This window comes from Fragaria vesca, linkage group LG3 (genome assembly GCF_000184155.1).
Source record: "Fragaria vesca subsp. vesca linkage group LG3, FraVesHawaii_1.0, whole genome shotgun sequence".
NCBI lineage: Eukaryota > Viridiplantae > Streptophyta > Magnoliopsida > Rosales > Rosaceae > Fragaria > Fragaria vesca.
In genome coordinates, this window is record NC_020493.1 from 16938495 (window position 1) to 16957313 (window position 18819).

At 38.2% G+C, this 18819-nt stretch overlaps 2 pseudogenes; both read left to right on the forward strand.

Moving 5' to 3' along the window:
• Positions 1-5361: 5361 nt before the first annotated feature.
• On the forward strand, positions 5362-9447 carry LOC101304266 (annotated as a pseudogene).
• A 4778-nt stretch (positions 9448-14225) lies between these two features.
• LOC101304557 overlaps positions 14226-18819 on the forward strand; it is a 5371-nt pseudogene continuing 777 nt past the window's right edge.

Sequence of the window (18819 nt, forward strand, 5' to 3'; positions counted from 1 at the left end):
ATTGGAAAGCTCTACGAGTCTAGTTTTCAGAACATTTTGCGGTTCATCTATATCTATTTTAACGAAGAAGTTATGGCTGTTTTAGTGCGCAAAGGTCATTCTGCGCGGAAATTTTTATGCACTCTCGGGATTGCAGCTTTTTGTAGCTTCGTTCAATCCTTCTAAATGGTTCAAGTGGAACTATTTACTCTCTTATCTACTCTATTTTGTAGATCTGTCTCATCGAGACATTGAGTGCTTCGCAGATAGTGGAACTATCCATAACATTCTAAGGAATTGGCAACTATCTTTGGATTTTGTGCCTTTGTAAATCTTCTGTGACTATAATGATTGAATCATACCGGTCATTCAGAGACACGGTTTAGCTTGAATCTTGATGCCTCATGGCACCATGATCAATGTCACAGATACCCTCTATGCATTGAGAGGCAATCGAACCATATTGAGCTTTAAAGACATTCATGCTAATAGTTTTCATTTGAAAACACATTGTGAGAATGAACCAGAATTCTTTTGTGTATACCTTCTCATGAATGCGGACTGAAGCGCATCTTGGAGAAATTCATGAGTCAATCTAGTGGACTGTATGTCACTACGATTCGAATATCGAATCCCATGTTATCGCCAAACATGATATTTGGGACACCGACTCATATAGGCTTTGGTTTGACCAAATTGGTCAACCTGGAAGAGATATAATGGTCCAAATTTTGAGAAATTCTCATGGACATCCATTCTTCCGCTCAAAACGAAGACATTCGAGATCTAGCATCACCATGAAGCATGGTGGTGACCTGGGGGACATTGACGTCACCCAAACACGACTCCAATTTCCTAGAGGTCGTCCGGTCAATTCTTCAAGCAATTGAGGTGCACCGGCCTTCCCTCGATGTCGCATTGGCCCCCTGCAATGCTCATTACTCGTTTTGAAAGCCTATTCTTTAGCTAAATTAGGAGTAAGACCCTCCTACGCTAAATAACACAAAAGTGAACATTCTATTCTTACATAAAATTATGTAGATAGATACAACCAACTTGCGGACACCTTTTATGCTTTATGGTGTTGGTTGAAGTGTTAGCACACTGGTCACGTGTTAGTTGTTACACTATTATCTACTGCTTATGCTGCTTATACTTCTACGGGCTCACTACCCATTCTTTAAAGAAGTTTATTGGGATGTAAGTTGAAGTGTCCTGTACCCCATGTTCACACACAATACGGTCTCACCGAGGCTACGACTAAGCAACTTTAGCTTGTCGCTCGAACATTATTGATGCGCACTAATCTTTCTATTGCGTCTTGGGGCTATGCAATATTTGCATGCAGCTTTACTATTCATCTACGACCCACTATCATTGAATATTTTTGTACTACAGCTCGTGACTGTGTACCAGGATTGCAATCCTTGAGCTCAAACAAGATTGAAACGGATCTCCAATCCTTGAGCTCGGCTAGATGTTATTTCTAGGTGTCAAATCGCATTGCCACTGCGTACAATGATGGGTCATTTGAGATGAATAAATATTTAGGTTGGATGTGAACCTCCACCTATAATCCACATATGTAGAAACCTTGCCAGACGATCTCTTTCACCGCTATATTGCGGATGGTCATTTTGATGAGACAATTTTCCCGCCATTAGGGGGAGATAAGAACACAAGTGTTCAAGTGGAAGGACGTGAATTGTCGTGGTTTGTCCCCACTAAGTCTCATCTTGATCCCAAATGCTTAAAGTGTTAAAGTGACGAGATCACATGCTGCAAATATGTCTGCAAGGATTGATGTCCTACAAAAGGACATGGTGCGACCAAAAGGTGTTGGTCTTGACGCCATCACCATGGATAGTGATATAGTGACGCCATATAGTGGCAAAATTGGTGTCACAAGGCCGTGTGGCTCCCCAAAAGGAGGGAGACCCTTAGGTTCGATACTTTCTTGCACTAAGAAGAAAGCGAGCTTGGCACAACCTAATCCATTGATTAGTGATACTCAAATCCGTCTCATGAAGTCTGAATTGTGATTATCGTTAGGGGACGCCTCAATGTCAAATCCAATCCATATAGAGATCTCTACAAGTATTACACTAGTGTACATGAGGACATGGGATAATGAGTCTACTATCGAACCACCCTTCGTTGATCCACCCTTCGTTGATGGATATCAACTTAGTTGATTGGCCTAATGGAAAGATGCAATCCAGCATTAACAAAGAGATAGGTCCTTGGGCAGGTGATGCCGACACCGCAAGCTAAACCCTATCAACTATACTTTTGTTAGATAGCGTAGTGAGAATAAGAGTTTAGACTCACCTTATGGTGCAATGTCTCTCACTATCACGCACTGGGATCGACTACGATGAGATGTTCTCTCGTAATGGATGTCATTGAACTCCACTACTTTGTCAGTTTGGTAGTTTCCGAATAACTGAACATGCAGCCTATGAATGTGGTCATAATAACATCTCTATGGGATCAGAGATATACATGAAGATCTTACACAGACTTCATTCATCTGAATCAAGTGGCTCTAGACCACAGGAGCACGCGTTTGCTAAATGTATTGAAATGCACATGGACTCTACTTGATTTGGAAGGGATATGGTGAATTATGTCTTTGCGTGTTCATTCCAGATTTACATGGACTCTTGATGGATCAAGTGATGCCAATATGTATCAACATCCGAAGAAAAAGATCTTGGGAATACACGGTCTCGATAAGGCACTCGATGACTGTATTGATGATGATTTTCCATCAATCGGCTTAGGCGCTCTATAACTAGTGAGGCCTACATATACTCACATGATTAGTCAAGGTCTTTGCTCTAAAGAGAGATCCGTTGTATTGTCTAAAGCAAGATGACAAATATGTGTTAAGAGATGGAGTTCCCATCTAAGTACAATAAGACGCATCAATGTACTCAACACAATACGAAAGACTTGACATCTCATTCGCTATGAAAAGTTGTAAAGCTAAGTGTAGCTATGCGTCCACGCAACGCCAATGTAATGGCAGTAACTCCTTTTTCAATACTTAATGGTATGAAAGGTTGAGGCTAATTCTATCCCTACATAAGAAAGACACATCAAAAGCGAAATCAGAATCTGCCAAGTTTCATAGGTCAACTTCCACAGGACCTATAAGAAGTCTCACTCACTGGAAAATGGTGAAATTGGTACCATTGGAAAGGTTTATGTGTCTACTTTCCAGGGACACCAACCATTTGATCATACCTATCATATTGAGTGAGTTATGGCCGTTTTCGTAAAGTAGGACTAATCTGTCCGAGAATCTGATTTTGGCAAAACAGTCAACCTCGACGGGACTTGGTGAATAGCTCCTGACGAACCAGAACGTGTGTAATATACAGTTGGAAAGCTAAATGAGTCTATTTTCCAAAACCGTTTACGGTTCGTTCATATGTATTTCCTAGAGGAAGTTACGGCTGTTCTAGTAACTGAAGGTCATGCTACGCGGAACTTATGTTTTGAGTTCACAAGCGACCTTCTCCTCAAGATCTAAGTGTAAAGGATCATTTGAGGACAAACCGGCATGATTTAGTTAATCATTGCCCAATGTCACATTTGAAGACATGTTAAAGAGCATTGACATGCTAAGTTGTTGAAACTTCCGTGATTAGTAAGAATCAGGAAGAGCCCTATGATTGATGTAAAGATCAGGGGGAGGTGCAAACTTCAGGGGGAGTCTAGCACATACATACATGTCACTATCAAATGTGAAGGGTGCGTTGTACTCTTTTTCTCATACGATCAAGGTTCAGTTTTTCTCCCATAGGGTTTTTGTGACTTGACGAGGTTTTTGACGAGGCAACAGATCAGCACCATCGGCATATCAGCGCGCGGCACAAGGGGGAGTGTTTTAGGATATTCTATATCTTTCTAGATATTCTTTATATGTGCCTTGACCTTATGCCATTAGGATATGTAGTTTGACTAGATCTATGTATTCATATCTTTACCATATTGGTATTGTGTAATTCCCTATATAAAGGGCTCCTATCAATGAATAAGATGATGATTCTCTTGCTATCTCTTTGTCTATACACTTTATACTTCATCAAAAACAAGGATTTTAAAGCCCACTTTAATATAAATCTTTTACCTTAACCCATTCCAATAATTCTTAATAAAATAACAAATATGCCCCTGTTTTGATATTCCTCTCCGATCAGATCTAACATCTCTCTCTCATACAAACTTCGGCCAACTCTTTCATCCACAAATACATTTTTGAAATAGAGTAATTTACAGTCACATATTATTATGTTTTTCTCCCAGTTTCCATAGATTTAACCTGATTTTACTTCCTATTTTCTGGATGGTCGATATTTCCTAATCTTCGTTATTTTAGACTTTTACAGCATGTTTGTTTCCCAGGACTACTTATGCTCACCTTATTATCAACAATAGTCCATGACTCTTCAAACCTGGCTTAAGTTGTATAAGACATGTCCCATGTTTGGTACTGCATCGGACTAATGAGCATAATAGTCCAAATACTGATACCTCATGTTTGCCCAGAAAAATATTGAGGTTTGCCTAGAAAAAAAAGAGCAGCTCTGTAAGGCAAAGAAAAGAAGAAACAATATTTGAGAAGTTCTTCATCTTACAAAACACAAGCAGACTACATGCCTTCTCATATCAATATATACCCTAGCCTGCATCATATTTGCTATCAGAGTTCACATCCCATATTCATACAGAGAACAACCAAATTCTCTTAAAATTCATACAAATACATACAAGACATAGAACATTCACACAATTGGAGGGGATGGCTGAGCGTCACATTAAGGAATAGTATTCTGCAATTAAGCAAAATACAGATACACAGCCTTCTGATGATCAGCAAAACGGTTAAATAACAAAGGCATAAGAATAGCCTGTGAAGAAGTAGATGCATAGCCTGAAAAAGAAGAAGACGACCCATGAATGAAATTGTGTAGATCAACCATTTCGTCAAACACTCTGCCTTTTTTTCACCGCACCATTTTCACCCAACCCAACCCAACCCAACCCTAAGATCCTTCCTCCCCACAAATCCACCATCACCCACATCTTGTGACCCCTTTTCCTCATCTGGGTTCTTCCCAAAACCTCGTTTCTTCAACCCAAATCCATGAACAACACCACCGCCATTGTTGGGTCTGTGACCGAAACCCTTTACCCTTCTTGGTTCAATTAAGCTACCCAGACACCCGCAAGAGAGAATGAGAAAGGAGGAAGAGAGCAAATTGCACCTGGGCAGGAGCAGTCAAGCTAGTTGGAGTAGAAGAATGGATGAGCAACGAGGAACAATGAAGCGTTAGAGAGTCCGCCCATTTTTGGGGCCGCTCCGTAAGAATGTCAAAAGAGGGTGCAGACGCTACGTATGCTCATTTAAATGAGTCCCGAGTCCCACCAAACACAGGACAAGGCTTATTTTCTTAACTAAGCTAGTCCAATCCCTGTTAATCCAGAGTAACAAACACCACCTTAGTGCTTATACAGATGAGATCATTTTTGGTTTTCCAAACTGTGCGAATTGCGAAGGTGGACAAAAAATTTTATGAAAAAATAAAGTAAAGGAAAGCTTATTTCGATGAAAACCTAACCTCGTCATTTGGCGCGAAGTTCATTTCACTAAACGCTCTCACTAAGCACCAAAGAGAGAGAAAGAGCCCAAGAGCGACTGTACGAACAAATTTCTAGGGTTTTTTCTGCTACGATCAATCGGAGTTAGTAAGACGCAGAAGCTAGGGTTTCCGAGCTTGAGGAGCTTGGATCAGTTCAAGTCCCTCTCGAAATCGAAATCGGCCTCCGGAGGACCTCCGAAGACCTTCGCCTACTCTTCGCTTCCGCCGGAGTCGACCTCGTCGGGAAGCTTCGCGAACTTGAAGCTCACCGTAGGTTCGGATTGATCGGAATTTCTCGGTTTTCTAGCTGATTTCGTCGGTAATTTTGAATATCTGTGACGATTTCGTGTTGGATTTCTTCGTTTTTGCAGAGAAGTTAGTGAAAGAGCAAGCTTCTGTGAAAACAGATCTGGAAATGGCTGTACTCTTTCTCTCTCTCTCTCTCTCTCGATCTTCTCTACGATGAGCCTGTGATTGTGCGTGTGAATTTCACGCGCTAGCTTTTGCGAATGTGCTTAGATTTGTGTTTCACTCTGCGCGACTGCGCATCAATTTGTTAGGGGGGTTCAATTTTATCTCCATGTAGATGTTTTCATTGGTATTTAAACGAGTGATTTTCCTGATAAATGCAGGACACTAAGCTGAAACAATCCATGGAGCACATCCGTGCGTTAGAAGAAAAATTGAAGGACGCTCTCAATGAAAATGCTAAGTTTAAAGTGAAGCAGAAGGAAGATGAAAAGCTGCGGGGATTAGAGTCTTAAGTTTTCTTCGACTAAAACACTGTGTGATCAACTCACCGAAACTGTACAGCTCTCAGCTGGTCAAGTTCAGGATGGTGAGTGCTGTTGTTCTGTGCTGTTTTGAGCTTTAAAATTTTGGTGTAGATTACAGAAACATTGTGCTATTGATATTTAACTTGCTCTAACATAAAGAGGCCTTTGAAGGCAAACTCTCTGCGAGTGCAGTAGCTCTTGATGGTTTGAGTCAACAAATGAATGATCTGTCTATAAAGCTAGAGTCAGCTGAGGAAACTATTAGGACTCGTAAGTTATTCCCCTTTCATTTGCTATTTTTGAGAGGATATTTTTAAAATGTAGAATGTTTGAAGATGTAATGTATAATCGGATAAAGGTGCATTCAGTGATGTTCTTGAATTTTGAATGTAGGTGAAAAGGAGCTGGAGGAATGCAGACTCGAGAAAGAGGAGACAGATTAACTATACAGAAATGAACAGTGCAGAACTGCAAATCTCATAGAGGAAAAAGGTTAGCATCTCACGCATTCTGAATTTAACTTCCAATTTGTTTAGATATTATGGGGTCATTGTGTTTATGGCCATCAGACAACCTGGAAGTAAGTAATGATAGATTACATAACCAGGGAAATTTACCATGCCCAAGTTTTTTTATTTTATTTTTTATTTTTTTTAACTATGATGAGTTGTATGGAAAATGATTAAAGCTCATGCATCAGGTACTTTAAATCTGTTTTTAAACTCACATCCTACGTACCTCCAAAATGGAGATGGTATAACTAGGCACATTGCGTATGTACATATTAGACTAGGTCTTTCAATTTAGGAACCAGAACCACCCAAGTTACTTGTAATATGAATGGTTTCTTACCCTTTAAGTGATGTTCAAATCTATTCTTATGTATGTTGGCATCACCATTGTAACTCTAGCAGATGCTATGATTAAGACTTTCATTATAACAGCATTCATATTTCTTTTCCTTGCAGACGCTATGATTAAGAACTTTGAAGAAACTCTAGCAACTAATAGGTTGGCTACGGAGAGTTTGAACACTAAATTGGGTGAGGTGCGTCTTGAGTTAAAGTTAAAAGAGGATGAAATCAGGTGTTTGATAACTGCACAGGAGAACTTGGAAACAGAAAAGCATGAGCAACGATGACCTTTTTAAGAGATTAGATATGTCAATCCTCAAGATAAAGAACATGGAAGGTTTTATTCATTTGTTGACTTCAATTTGGCTGAATTGGATAGACAAAGTTTGAACTTCCTGGAAAAGTTTCATAAGCTAAACTCTCTCTATGAGGCGTGCTTCCAGTTAGTCAATCAGGAGAAAGACCTTTCTGCCAAGCTTGCTCAGAGACAGTGTGATCAACTGCACAACAGGTTCTTGAATTTAACATCAGAAAAAGATGCTATACAATTGGTAAATAAGGAGTTGAACAATAGGGTCATGGAACTTCAGAAAGTTCAGGAGTCTATTATGACACAACTTTCAGATGAAAGCCGTACAACCAGAGATAGGATACAGAAGTTGGAGTCTGAAACTGAAGCTCTGGTCTCCAAGAAGATTGAAACACAGAAGTTGGTGTCCGAATCAGAATTGCAGATTGATTCTCTCTCAGAAAGTTCAAGATCATCTGAGAATAAAATGGTATGCAAATTCCAATACATACATTTTATATTGTGATATGCGTTTTTTCCATACTAAACATTTTTTGTACTATCTTGCAGCAAGATCTGCTGATCAAAATCTCAGCACTAGAAACTGAGAATAGAGATAATACAGAGAAACTACAAGCAGAGATACAGAAGAAAGCGGAGCAAATAGATGGTTTACTGAAGGAAGGTGAAACACATGAGCAGCATGTAGATTTGATGGATATACAAGTCAGCAAGCTTCATAACACATTGGAGGAAAAGGAGTGACTTATTGTGCAATATAACGAGAGAAGAATCTGGAAGAACAGATCACACAGGTTTGTAATTTAAATGTGAGATGTTTGTAAAACCTTATCCCTTATGTACTTACAGATCTGTACTTTGTTGCAGAATCGTGCATCGCTGACTGCTGCTGAAACTAGACTCGTGGAAGATGAGAAGCAAGATGATTTTATGTTTGGTTGTTTCTATTGGTTTTATGTGCTTATTTGGGGTTTCTTGACATACATAATTGGCCGATATCATAATAATACTATGATTCAATTTTCCAATTTTCAAGTCATACTAAAGATTTGGTGCTTATTTTCCAATTGTCTTATACCTCTAACCAAATGTACTCTATTCTCATGTGCAGTCAGACCGATTTCAGTACATCGGATTATCAGACCCAAATTGTTTTAGTATTTTCTTTTACATGTTTCTACCGGTGCTAAAGATGAGATGTTATTAACAAACAGCTAACACCACTAGGTAATAGCTTCTAACACATTCTCATATGTAATATTATTATTTATTTTTTTCACAGGCTATAGATGTGAGCTTTTATTGCGTGAGTTTTGATACGGAGTGTACCTTTGGTTGGCCTGTCACGGTTATTTGTATTACTATCTTTGACTTTTGGATAGTGAAGACGTACGGTTATCGAAATATTAGTTCGAGGTGGAAGAATTCTAAAGATGAGGATGCAAATCGTGTGCTCAACACCAAGTCAGTTGGCCCAGAGGTTATATCTAATTTTAAAGTTTTTTTTCTTTTTTTGATACATAATTTAAAGTTTTTTGTATCATGTTTACTATGCTAAATTGGTTGGCTGCATAATCTTTGGTTTGATGTAGGCAATGGCTGGTTTAGATGGAGTTGCATTTGTGGAGTTTTGGTTGTTTCTTTGTATCATGGTAAGTATATTCATGAAAACAATTAGGGTAAAGGGAAGAACTGAAACGTGTATTATTTGTTTCATGGTACTCATTCTTGTTTTCATTGGTGGTTGGTCTGGGCTGGTGATATTGTCGGTCTTCAAGGAACAAGTTGGACGGGTTATTGTAGCTGCAATTTGTCTTAGGCTCAAGCTTGTGAATTCACAAGCATACAATAACCTGCCAAATTCACAAGCTTGAGCCCAAGACAAATTGCAGCTACAATAACCTGTCCAACTTGTTCCTTGAAGACTGACAATATCACAAGCCCAGACCAACCACCAATGAAAACAAGAATGAGTAGCATGAAACAAATAATACACGTTTCAGTTCTTCCTTTTACCCTAATTGTTTTCATGAATATGCTTACCATGATATAAAGAAACAACCAAAACTCCACAAATGCAACTCCATCTAAACCGGCCGTTGCCTACATCAAATCAAAGATTATGCAGCCAACCAATTTAGCATAGTAAACATGATACAAAAAGCTTTTAAATTATGTATCAAAAAAAAACTTTTAGATTAGATATAACCTCTGGGTCAACCGACTTGGTGTTGAGCACACGGTTTGCATTCTTATCTTTAGAATTCTTCCACCTCAAACCAATATTTCGATAACCGTACGTCTTTACTATCCAGAAGTTAAAGATAGCAATACAAATAACCGTGACATGCCAACCAAAGTTCCACTCTGTATCAAAGCTGATGCAATAAAAGCTCACCTCTATAGCCTGTGAAAAAGAATAAATGATAATATTATGTATGAGAATGTGTTAGAAGCTATTACCTAGTGGCGTTAGCTGTTTGTTAATAACAACTCATCTTTTAGCACCGGTAGGAACACGTGAAAGAAAATATTAAAGCAATCTGGGTGTAATAATCCGATGTACTGAAATGGGTCTGATTGCACATGAGAATATAGTACATTTGGTTAGAGGTATAAGACAATTGGAAAATAAGCATCAAATCCTTGGTATGACTTGAAAATTGGAAAATTGAACCATTGTATTGTTGTGATATCGGCCAATTATTCAAGGAACCCCAAACAAGCACAACAAACCAAGAGAAACAACCAAACACAAACTTTTGCCTACGTCCACCGGCAGAAAACACTTAACACTATTAATAATACACCAAAGAATAAAACACTTAACACTATTAATAATACACCAAAGAATAAGAAAACAAGGACTCTCTTCTCTTCCTATCTTTAACCGAGAATGGAACACACTTTGCTCTTTTTCTCTGCGATACCAAAACCTAGAGCTGAAACCCTCCTTATATAGCTATAAGGATATCAGATCTCTTCACCAAATAGGAAATCTAATCCTATTAGTGGTAGGCAATGATGCCTCCTCCTTCTCTGTAATCTATTACAGGTATACAGCCTCGGCCACTGGTCGGCTGGGATCTAGTTCCGAATTTGGGGGATGTTGCTGCAGTGTTGAAAATCGGGCATGCTGGACTGCGTTTGTTGATGCAGTGGAAGTCTGGACCATTGCCTGCCATCCATAGCAAGCATGGCTCCTTCAGGTGTAGTTTTCTATTGTGTATGATATACTAAAATCAGCTTACTTGCATTCACTGGATGGAAGGAAAAGAATTCAAAAAATGAGCCAGCATGACAGCACCTGAATGCTTTTGATCAACTGGATTTGGGACAGGTCAGATCATTACTCTATTGAGCTATTGCTGGTGCCTGTGCAGAAGCTGCCACTTATCCATTTGAAGTTGTGAGGAGACAGCTTCAATTGCAATCCCAGGCTACTAAAATGAGTACCTTGTCGACTTGTATTAAGATAGTTGAACGAGGAGGGGTCCCAGTACTCTATGCAGGACTTGTTCCCAGCTTGTTACAGGTATTTGTTAAAAGATCCTTGTCTATTATATGCTATTTTCTTGTTTTAGTTAATATGGTTATTAGGTTTTTTGCACTTGTAAACATGGTCATAGATTCTGTGTATAAAATAGGAAAAGTGTAGCCAATCTGTATTGCTTTTGAATTTATTGTGTTCAGTGATTTGGAATTCTTTTCCTAGGTTGGTGGTTCTGCATACATCTCTTTCTCTAGGTATAATTAACATTCTCATATTCTGACCTTTACCAGTAAACTTCTCACTTTCCCCTTATAGCAAGTCTTTTCTTCTAAATCAGTAAATTTCCGAACTAACTGGTTGTTCAAACTCTATCCTTCTGTCGTCATTTTCCAGATGTGTCCATATCATATTTCGAAGTTTCTGTGGGATGGAGTTATGCTCCAAAAGGACCAAAACTGAGGCCTTTATTAAATTTTCTTGTTTTTTTTTTTATCATTATTTTTCATACTTCGCCTTGTCATACTATGATTCAATTTTTCAATTTTCAAGCATACTAAGGATTTGGTGCGTATTTTGATCACTTTATCCAAATATTCCATATAATTGTTATTAGGATGTGATATCCAACCTCTCTCCTATCAACCAATATACTACTGTAAACAGAGATTGTGTTGGGTTTTGTTTTTCCAACCTTCCAGGTCTACAATTTTTCAAATTCAATTAACCTTATCTAGTAGACAAAAAAAGAACCACACAGACCCACTAATTATTTCAAGAGTTAACAACAAAAATTGAGGAACAATCTGATATGCACTAGGACTAGTGGGAATGTGGAAGTTCTGAGAAGGAAACGCTGTGATGTTGCTTTTTGTTCCCCCTTATTTAAGCTGCCATCATGCTATGGCTGAGTTGTTCCGGTTTTCAGGTAAAATGGAGTTCTGTTAGGGACAAGTCATTGCCTGAGCCGCCAACGGCTGTTTTTCTGCATGGAATTTTAGGTAGCAGGAAAAATTGGGGTACGTGGGTGTTAGTATTCTTGAAATATTAATAAAATTCTTTTTACCTCGAATTTTGTTTTTGTTGTGTCTTAAAGTTAGAAGAAATTGATAGAAACATTTTTATTGGTTTCTTGATTACTAGGCAATGCATTTTCTGTTAAGTGTGAATCTTGTTCCTGCCACTCCTGTAATGGCAATTGCAAGTGGATTAACTAAATTATTTTTTAATCAGATCTTCACATTGTTGTACAGTGATTTTTTTTTCTTCCATTTGATAATTAAAACAAAAAAAAGCTGAGGAACATATTATTAAAACCCTTAATTGATGTTCTCAAACCTTTCTATCGGGTCTTCTGTTTTCTTTATGTTGAAAAACCAACTTTTAAACTACATGCATCACTGACTTTGTAATAATAATAGAAAACTAAAGTTGATAACAGTTATTTAGTGGACATGTTGGTTCAAGTAGGCTGGCTGACACTGTTCTCAAATTGGATAGTTTTATAATATTGAGAATCATATCAACTCTTCCACTTCCATCTGGAACCAAATGATTTTTGACAACGTTGAGCTGCTTTTTCTAAGCATTTGTTAACAAAAAAATTTAGTGTCAAATGTAGAATCCGGAAATTTTGATCACTAACCTTTTATTCTGTCCATTTCCCCATCTATTTGTGTGGTTTTGAGTTCAGTTAGTACAATCACTGGAAGATCTGTTTTGTGTGTTTTTGTTTCCTGTTGATTGTAGAACGTGGAGTATCATTGAATTCTGAGTAAAACTCACTTGCCTGTTCTGTTATTTTGAGTTATTTTTGTGAAATACATTCCTACAATAGAGGAGGACTGGCCGGAACTGGCACGGAATGAAATTCTTGCACAAAACTGACTCTTTGGAAAAGGACTATGCAAGTCTCGTTTACGAAATAAAGACATTGTTTGATAACAAATTTGAGAGAAGGATACTTTAGACTTTCACACAAAGTACCATTTCTTATTATATTTGAAAATGATATTTTTGTGATGGACTTCCTTTCGGTATTATCCTTGGTAATTCCCCATTATTGAAGAACCTTTTGAGTCTGAATGTCCATCCTATTGTTCTTTGAGAATTTTGTTGAACGGAAAACTATGTCGTGGGCACAGAAACTATCTGATTGTCACCTTAGTTATTGTATCTAATCATTACCTCCCCGGATAATTTGTTTTGTTTTCCTTACAAGTTATCAGAGTCCTTTGTTGTAGTCTGCTGCACCTACAGGTGTTTTCTGGGAGTCATGTGCAGAAGTAGTTCATAATTCATTATTTAATGTCTGCTTCAGGAAATTTCACTAGAAGATTGGCACAAGAATTTCCAACGTGGCAGGTATCATCCTCTGCGTTTTATCACTAATATCACTGGAGCATGTTGTTATCTGGTAAAGCTCAAAATATTTCTAAATTTCTAATAGGAGGTCCTTTGACTATATTTTTTATTTTTTATTTTTCTAATAGGATGTTGAACCTATTTCATGTTTTAATTTTTTTTTTCTTTCTTTTAACCCCTGAAGCTCTGCTTCTATTTGTGAAGCATGTCTTTAGCATGTCCTTTCTGTATCTATGTAGACTGAATATTTTAGTACTTGGCATTAGTGAGAATCCAAAGTTGTTTTTCTTTTGTTTGTTGTAACAGTTCCTATTGGTGGACCTGCGATGTCATGGTGATTCAGCCTCAATTAAGAAAACTGGTCCCAATATTGTTTCTTCCACTGCTCTTGATGTCTTGAAACTAGTACGTATTTCTGAGCCTTAACTATCCTTATTTCCAAGGAAAGTCCATCTCTTGCAGATTCTCTATACTTACACTCGAAGAAAATAAATTAGAAGTGATGACATATAAGGAATCAGCTAAGAACCAAATGCCTTCTACACTTATGATCTCAACATGGCTTGCATGATTTTCATTGTATAAGCAGCATTTGAACACTCCATCTTTGTTTGTAAATTCCTGTCTAAAATCTTCTCTGGCATTAGTTAATTTCTTCTGTTATATTGTTTCTTCTTCCTGCAAGGTTCGGCAGCTTAGAATAACACCTCGGGTTTTGGTTGGTCACAGTTTCGGGGGGAAAGGTACTTAGCACAGTTTTAATATGTCACACACTTCGTTCTAGATCTACTATTTCAAATGGCTCTGATGCTCGCTACGCTTTCTAATTGTCATGTAGTCGCCTTGAGCATGGTGGAGCAAGTTGCAAAGCCTCTTGTACGACCAGTCAGAGTGAGTAATGTATAGTTGATTACTGGGTTTATGTACTTTCTGTGTATGTGGACATAATCCCTTATCATAGTAGATTTTATCTTTTTATTTCTATTTATTTTTCTTAGGTTTGGGTTCTAGATTCTACTCCTGGAAAGGTTCATCCTGGTGGGGATGGGGAGGACCATCCAGCAGAACTAATATCTGTTAATATTCAATTGCTCCCTTTTCTTTCTTTAGAGTTTGATTGCTTTTATTATTTATGATTTATGGTTGGTATATTTTCTCAAACCGGTTTTTTAGTGGTCTCTTCTCATTTTACGACTAGCATATACATGAAATCCACTCAAATCAATTAGATCCAATGGATGAAGATCAGCATCACGCTGGAAGAAAAAAAATACAGAAACACCAACACCTAGTTATAGGTGCATTCAGTCTCACAATTAAGAAAATATGGATGGACGACTTCCTATCCTGTAAATATCAGCAACAGATGCCCATGAAGATGACCAAAACGCTGCCTGAAGTCCTGAACCACAAACCCCCTCCACTCTCACCCCTCTGAATCCTCAAAGATGTTTCATTGCCGTCCAAATGACCCAAATAACCAGCCGGACATTGCAATAAAAGAAAATAAAGAAAAGTTCTCATCCACTTTGTGGAATGATGCAACAATAGAAGGCTAAGGAGCTGGGATTTCCATTTGCAGCCTTTGATGAGAAAGACAAGTGGAGGGTATATATTTGTGGAACATATTATATTGTTGAAGGCGAAAAAATCCCATATCACCTCATCATCTGGTATGACATCCTGTATCTTATATCCCATGCATATGTTATCTCGGTAATGGGACTCTTGCTCAAGTAGTATAAGATTCATGTCGTAATAGTAATGGGATTCTCATTTTATTAGTATTCTAATTTCAGGAAACAGCACTTGAAAAGAAAAGAGCAGTACGTCGTGAGCTACTGTCCAGTGCTGATGATAAAGCCCGCCGTATTTTCATCACCACCTCTCTTACACGTCACCAAGTCTCCTCCCTTTCGATTCCCCACTTCCAACGCCGCAGCTGAGGAAATGAGTGTAGGTTAATCTCAAAGTTGATAGAAACAACTAACATTGTACAACGAAAGTTTCGAAATGATCGAGTGTTGTTGAATATTTGTGCATTTGTTTGTTAAAGTGTTGGAGGGGTTTCTTGTTTTCCAAGGTACTTTATGGCGTTAGATTTCACTTATCTGAATTTGAATTTCGAGTCTTTGGCTCCGATTGCTCTGTCTACTAAGTACTTTAGATAACGGTATTGTGTTTGTTCCAGACTTCCAGTCAATAGAAAAGCTGTTAGCTGTTAGCTTGGTTAACTGTCATAGAGTTTATGCTGAAACACCATGGCTAAGGGTAAGACCAATTTAGGAGTTCATTACAAATGAATGCACAATGCATAACACCCCTCCATTTTATTAGACGCACCCCTCTAAGTTGCTCACAATAGATTCGTTTTTGAATATTCTAGTAAACAGGACTATAGTAATGATAATGAAGTCTGTACGTATCTCAGCAGACTTGATGGCCAAATGCCTTTAGATTTAGGTCTACATACATATTGCTTAGCAGTTTTCATTGAGTGTACTGGAATAGACGAAGGTACTGATCGGATAAAATCATTCTACCAGCCATATATAGAGGGATCTTACTTTTCTATGTAGTAGTAAAAGAAATGTCACGCTCCATATAGTTAGATTTTGAAAAATTTGGATTGGATGCGAGGAATACCAGGCCAAGGCTTGAACTCCGGTAAGGTGCAGCTAATCTCAACATCCTTGCCATTTTGACAGTAATATGTGATTAGTCTGTGGAAATATATAGTTTGACCTGACGCTGCAACAAAATTTCTCAAATTAATATTCATGTTAAGAATCCTAGCTAATTGAGAAGTAGCCTCAGAAAAAGAATCATATCATCAGTTGTAAACAGGTCAGAGTACCTGGACCAGCTTGAGACACTTCAATTGTTTTCCTCAACCTACTCTCTACTTCCACAGTAATTATATGGGATGATTTCTCAATAGAAAGATTAAGAGATAGGGTGATTGCAGATCTCTTTGCCATTCTTGATGGGTGATTTTGGACACATAATGCATAACAAGATTGATATATGGTTTGACACAGCTGGATGGGTTAATTTATCATTTAAATATCTCACTAAATATTAAATAGATTTCCTGGTCACTAATCCCTTCAGGTTTTGGTTCTTGGTCTGGTGAAATTTTATGGCCGCAAAGGCACAAACCCTCATAATGTATTGTCAGCCATTTGTTTTCCTGATTGTTACCATAAAAGTTTGGGTTTAAACTTGTCTTTTTAGCCTTTTATTATCACTCAAACAGCACAGCGTACTATATTAAAGCACGTAGAATTTGTTATTGTGCTTTCTTCTCATGGCAAAACTCTGGCTTCAAATGATTTGCAGGATATACTTCTGTTCTTTAGAAAGTTTAATGATTCTGTTGGCAAAGACCTTCAGTTCGTTATTGACGATTTATCCACCAAGGATTCTACAGCAGTTGGGGCGATCGACATGGCATTAGGTATGTGGATGGAAATTATATTACTTTTTCACATCTAAGATCTGTTCCCATCTGAAATAATAAATATTGTCAGAATGGAACGGGAAGCCTTTCCCCTTTAGCAAGGGATGTAGCTTTTATCGGTCGGAGGTCATAAATGGCAAGAGACAGATTATGTAAGGATTTTATAACTTAGCAGCGTATATATTTTTTTTTTTTGATCAAAAGGTGAAATTCATTCTATTATAGAGAACTTACATCAAGGAGTATATAGTGGCCTCATTAAACCCAAAAAATTATTGGGAAGAACCACACTCCATAACAAAAAACTCTTACAATCTTGACTCATCAACTATTATAGAAGTTAGCCACTCCGGTACCATTTGCCACCAATACGTGGGGAAAGGGCAAGATATGGCTTGTCTAGCTACAGTATGAGCAGCTATATTGCCCTTTCTAGGTACAAAACTCCAGGTACAGGTCTGAAAACAACTGATATAAAACTTCGCTTCCTCAATAAGAGCTCCCTCAGCACTATAGTCATCAAGGGTAGAGTCCAACGCCGCATCCCCTTAAATATGCAACCTTGTGAAGCCAGCCTGCAAGCAGAAATGTAACCCATTCACCAATGCTACAGTTCGCAAGCTTGAGGACTAATGTACCCCAAACCTGGTACTGCCAGCACGCCTAAGCAAGTTCCATACTCATCTCTGCATACTGCTCCTGTTCCAAACAGTCCATGAGTAACATCCAGAGTTCCATCTATGTTCAGTTTAACCACCCCTGAGCTTGGTTTCTGCCATTTAACAACTTCTCCTCTTCCACCGACCTCACTCCTTCTAATTAATCCCCGACCCTCCTCAAATCGTCAATGATTTTAGATTTGCTGCAAGGACCGCATTGGAACTGGTACATTTTTTTTTCAAGTTAAATATGAAATAAATTTACATGTCCTTTTACAGAAACGTTTTATATCAAAGTGGTGGTCTCTTTGTTTCAGTTATTGGGTGATGAAAAGTTTCAAAAATATTCAGTAACACCAATGTTATTGTTTCTTGATTTTATAGGCTTTGATGGAGTAGAAATTCATGGCGCCCATGGCTACCTAATCGTTCAATTTTTAAAAGATCAAGTAAATGATCGAACAGACCAATATGGTGGGTCTCAAGAAAACCGTTGCCTATTTGCACTAGACATTGTTGAAGCTGTTGTCAACGAGATAGGAGCAGATAAAGTTGGAATTAGATTCTCTCCATTTTCTTACTATATGGAATCCGGAGATTCTAAGCCAAAGGAGTTGTGACTTTATCTAGCCAATGCCTTAAACAAGTATGGGATCCTGTACTGCCACATGTTTGAGCCAAGAGAGAAAATTGAATGTCCCCACAGTCTTGTACCGATGAGAAAGGCTTTCAATGGTACCTTCATTGCTGCTGGTGGTTTTGACATGGAAGATGGGAATAATGTATTAAAGGAGAGGATCAGCTTATAACTCGAGTAGATCAATCTGTAACAACTGATTGAGTTGTTTCCTTATTCTTCTAGCCTTCCTATTGTAACTATACACGTCAGCCCTATTAGCTAGGGTTAGCAGATGTTAGGTTGTATATAAACCTCTTGTAAACTTGATTAAGATGGATACATAATACAGACATATTCACCAGAAGCACATTCACGCTTCTTTATGGTACCAGAGCCACGATCTGGGACCAAGCAGCTTTAAACCAAAATCCTAAACACAAATCCCGACTCACCATCATGACAGGTGACGAGCAGAAAGAGCTTGCTTTGTTGTTGAAGGAGAAATTCCTCAAGGATGAAGCCTCGGCCAGCAACGCACGCACACCGCAAGCATGGGAGTATTCAAATCATCCTCTCTACATTCATCATTCGGACCAGCCTGGCATGATACTCGTGTCACAGTCCTTGATGGAGGATAACTACAATCAATGG